Below are 5184 nucleotides of genomic sequence, written 5' to 3'. Positions count from 1 at the left end.
CAATATAAAGCTAAATTAATTAATATACTGTACTGAAGATATCGAAAATATATTGATTATTTACATTTTTTAACCTTTATATTTTCCAGCATTGATTCTTGATATCTTAATAAAAAAGGCCCCTCAGATATTATCCTCTTAATATTTGACATCAGAACTTGAATGGCAACCCATAAAATCAAAATTCCATGAGTAAGAATCTGGTGTCAGGTTTGTCCCCATCAGCGTCAGAAAAGTGTCTACCTTTAACCAAGTTTCGCTGGAAAAATAAAAAATAGACCAAAGTTGTACCCAATTCATATCCTTTGGGGTTGAGATTTTCTGCGTATTTCATCTACATTACAATGTGGCATTCACATTTTAATGACATGGAAATACCTGGAACAAAATGTTTTATTCCAAAGGACTTGAATTGGGTGCAACATTAAGTCAGCCGATTCAGTCCCTTGTTCATTTTCCAGCAAAACATGGTTTAAAAGTAGAAACGTTTGTGACGCGGATGGGTACTAGGCCAATTTGGGGAAATCTTACACTTGGGTGATGTACTCTTGATAAAACTAAGCGCAATTTTTTTTTTTTTAAGTACTGGTCTACACTGGCAGTCTGTCGAGAAGAGACACACAAGCTTTGTCCACTCAGGGGAAAACTCAATTGGTAATAAATAATGCCCCATGATGAACCGATGGATTAAGGAGCTTGCACACATTGCTTTTGATCACCCGAACACAATCAAAGTTCTTTTCGGGAGGATTTCAATCTGAAGTGACAGTTATGCCAGCAGACATCCCTCTATTTTGGCATGCTCAACTACGCCACTTGTAGTATTTGCCTGGTTATTTGATGTGTCCCTGCAATATTTTTGACATGACTACCCTCTCGGGATGCTTAAAACCTAGTCCCCAGTCCTACAGATATAGGCCATTCAGGAACTGCGCAGAGAACTGCGGCAAGTCTAAAATTTGGCCATCTGTCCAAGTTTTATGCCTTTATGTCGAGCAGAGACCAAGTTGCGGACTTAAAAACATAGTTAAAAATCCATACAAATGTCTCTAATTTTGAGTCTCCGTTCCCCAAAGCATAATAAACCTGTAAAATTGATTACGATTTCTGTAACATTCATAAAACTAGGCAAACAACGTGATTTTCATCTCAGCTATTTCCAAAAAGTAGGTCCATGACAGAATTTTCCAGTTTTCCTCAAATCTCATAAAAAATTTTAAGAGTTTATATGGTTTTGGGGGACGCAGCTTCAAAATTACAGATGTTTGTATGGATTTTTAACAATGTTTTAAAGTCCGTAACTTGGTCTCTGTTCGGCCTAAAAGCATCAAACTTGGAGAGATGGCCAATCTCAATGTTATCTTTCATGTGGTGTTATCAATTTATCGAATAGTTCAAATTTGAAACTCGCCCCAGTTCCCTGCGCAATTCCGGAATGAAGAGAGCTTCTTCGGTATGTAAAGAAAAATCGTGTTTATGCAGACGGTTTTATAGCACAAGACAAAGAGATATTCCAGAAGTGTGAAAAAAGTTTGAAGATATCCATGGTGATAAAACTACTTGTTTCACGTACGTGGCCAAGCAGAACGACGGTACAACACCCCAAGGGGTCTTTTTTCACTTCGGCGTCACCCGTGCCTCATTTACAGGGATAGCTATTTAACAGGCCAAAAGACTTTGGGCAGATTTCTTGACCCCCGTGAATTCACCTTAAAAGGTTTTTTTGAAGTTCCATTACGTCCGCTATGTATGACGATGAGTGGTATTGGGAATCGAAGCATAAGCAAGGACGGCGAGAACGACTTCTAGAACGTCGTGTAAAGAAATAACTTCCCATATAAGAGTGAGTTAGATAAGTTATCTAATTCACGCATGCGGGTTAACTTATCTTGAAGGCCATGTGCTTATGGGTTTTGCGTGAAAAGAAAAAAAATGTGGAAAATCGTGGTTGAAATTAAGTGTGGGATAGCACTTTTACCTCTTGTTTTAACGGCAAATAAAGAAGCAATTCAAGTTTTAGTTGCTGAAAACAGTTGTTTTGGGGGTTATGGATGGGCGCCACCATTATGCCATTCGTTCGAACAAAATAGATCGCGATTTTAGGCCTAAAAGCAACTTCGAGCACAGATTTGCAAAATAGAGTGTGCTTTGTAGGACGGACGGCGATGTTCTTCTCGAGCCTGTGCTTCTCTTATCCAGAAAAATGGTTGTTGTTTTCGTCCGCCTGATAGATGTAAGGCGTGACTAGAAGTTTCACGTGCTCCTTGGTCGATGATCGAATCTCAATAATTATAGTGTTCACAGTATGATAGAATAGATGCTAGAGGTCATTTGCTTCCATTTTATTTAGGGACGATTGCGCGTCAAAACGACACGCAAAAATGTCCTCTGGCCTCAGGTAACAGAATGATTGTCGTGTACAAAAAAGGGCAATATCTTAGCGCATAGAGAACAAAAAAAGGCGAAACTCGACACTGAGAACAACACTTTATTTGAAATTCTTACAAATAGCATTTCACAAAAATGAAGTTCTAAAAGACAAGAAAATAAGGAGTCCGAACCGCCACAAGGTAAATTTCTTGGTCACTAAATTTGTTCCGCCACAACTTTAGTGATTTGCCACTTTTGGTAATTTCTGCTTGGGTGTTTGTTTCTTACTTTTTCATTTTTTTCCTGGTACTTTTGATAGACATATCTTTTAGTCCTTTTTACTATTTTTGTTTTTTTACATTTAAAAATTGCCAAAAGATCTGGAAAGAAGCAGACTAACAACAATTTTTATAAAAGTGACGACACATTTAAATTTGCAAGACATGTTTCGGTCGTGCAACGACCATCTTCAGTTGAAAGTAGAATTAATTTGAAGTTACATTTGAATTTATAATATGCTAAACAAAGATGAATAACAACGTGAAATAAATTGGGAATCTAACAAAATAGCCAAAGGTAACAAAAAAGAGTGTACAATGGAACATGTTGATTAGAACGAGAGAGTTAAATTAACGTGATATAATTGCTTATTTAAAGAAGGTTGCTCCCAGGAAATATGTAAGGCCTCTTTTATCTTGACCTGGAATTTTGTGGTCGCACGGTCTATAACTTCAAAACATTCCGCAGAGCAGGAGTTACGGCATGCCTCGGATTGTTGAAGGTGTTTAAAGATATGTGAGGTCCTGTCCCTGTTTAAGTGTTCGCGAATGCGTGTCGAGAGGTGTCGGCTGGTTTCGCCGACATAGCAAGAATTACAGCTTGCACAGGTAAACTTGTAGACAACATTCGAACAGAGTTCAACAGGCACAGGGTCCTTCACACTAAACATGTTACGGATCTTGAAGGAAGAAAAGGCTAGCTTAACATCAAGATTGTTACAATAACGTTTAAGTAATTTACGTAATCTGTTTTGTGCTACAATAGAGAAGGGCCCAACATAAGGTAATTTGAAAAAATGTGTAGGATTAGAGGGAGGACTAGTAGGTGTGTTCGAAAGGGTCTGAGTTTTTGTAATATACTGCTTAATGACTCTCTCAACGATATGACTGGGGAAAAGGTTTTTACGTAAGATTAATAACAATTTCTTGATATCCTCATGGAAGCCTATCCATGTGTTGTTGATCTTATACGTTCTGTCAACTAGAGTCCTGATTAAGCCAAGTTTGTAAGAGAATGGGGTAAAACTAAAATAATTAGTTAATAGACCGGTGAACGTTTTCTTACGATAGACCCTGGTAATAGGAGAAAGAGGTTGACTGTTGTCAATCAGAACATCCAAAAAGGGGATTTTTTTATCCATCTCTTTTTCCATGGTGAAACGTATATTGGGATGTCTATCGTTGATGTAGTCAAAAAACAAAGTAGCGTCATGTTCAGTGTCAAATAGACAAAAAGTATCGTCAACATACCGTCGATAAAGTAAAATACTGGAGGCCTTGTAGTTTTCCAACCAGATCCTTTCATGGTGACCCATGAAAAGATTAGCCAACACCGGGGCAAGGGGAGAGCCCATTGCCACCCCATCAATTTGATCAAAAAACGAACCCTTAAACAGGAAATGTGTTTGAGCAGTGGCAAAATTAAAAAGATTTCTGAGTTCAGTTTTAGTTAGCTGGAGATCAGGGTTGCCCTTGGAGATGTAGTCAACTGCCAGGTTGACACACTCTTCCAAGAGTATGTTTGTAAACAAACTTTCGACATCAAAGGAAACCATGAACTTTCTCGATAAAGTTCATGGTTTCCTTTGATGTCGAAAGTTTGTTTACAAACATACCCTTGGAAGAGTGTGTCAACCTGGCAGTTGACTACATCTCCAAGGGCAACCCTGATCTCCAGCTAACTAAAACTGAACTCAGAAATCTTTTTAATTTTGCCACTGCTCAAACACATTTCCTGTTTAAGGGTTCGTTTTTTGATCAAATTGATGGGGTGGCAATGGGCTCTCCCCTTGCCCCGGTGTTGGCTAATCTTTTCATGGGTCACCATGAAAGGATCTGGTTGGAAAACTACAAGGCCTCCAGTATTTTACTTTATCGACGGTATGTTGACGATACTTTTTGTCTATTTGACACTGAACATGACGCTACTTTGTTTTTTGACTACATCAACGATAGACATCCCAATATACGTTTCACCATGGAAAAAGAGATGGATAAAAAAATCCCCTTTTTGGATGTTCTGATTGACAACAGTCAACCTCTTTCTCCTATTACCAGGGTCTATCGTAAGAAAACGTTCACCGGTCTATTAACTAATTATTTTAGTTTTACCCCATTCTCTTACAAACTTGGCTTAATCAGGACTCTAGTTGACAGAACGTATAAGATCAACAACACATGGATAGGCTTCCATGAGGATATCAAGAAATTGTTATTAATCTTACGTAAAAACCTTTTCCCCAGTCATATCGTTGAGAGAGTCATTAAGCAGTATATTACAAAAACTCAGACCCTTTCGAACACACCTACTAGTCCTCCCTCTAATCCTACACATTTTTTTCAAATTACCTTATGTTGGACCCTTCTCTATTGTAGCACAAAACAGATTACGTAAATTACTTAAACGTTATTGTAACAATCTTGATGTTAAGCTAGCCTTTTCTTCCTTCAAGATCCGTAACATGTTTAGTGTGAAGGACCCTGTGCCTGTTGAACTCTGTTCGAATGTTGTCTACAAGTTTACCTGTGCAAGCTG

The 5184-nt window shown here is 38.2% G+C and overlaps 1 long non-coding RNA gene across 2 annotated transcripts in view; it reads left to right on the top strand.

Moving 5' to 3' along the window:
* LOC138018990 (uncharacterized) overlaps positions 1 to 58 on the top strand; it is a 14566-nt gene extending 14508 nt beyond the window's left edge. For both annotated transcript variants that reach the window (XR_011126093.1, XR_011126092.1), the window contains exon 3: positions 1 to 58. This exon is cut by the window's left edge and continues 574 nt beyond it. This is a non-coding gene — a long non-coding RNA (uncharacterized lncRNA).
* Positions 59 to 5184: the final 5126 nt, after the last annotated feature.

This window comes from Montipora capricornis, chromosome 2 (genome assembly GCF_036669925.1).
Source record: "Montipora capricornis isolate CH-2021 chromosome 2, ASM3666992v2, whole genome shotgun sequence".
NCBI lineage: Eukaryota > Metazoa > Cnidaria > Anthozoa > Scleractinia > Acroporidae > Montipora > Montipora capricornis.
This window is presented reverse-complemented; position numbering and strand designations above follow the sequence as displayed.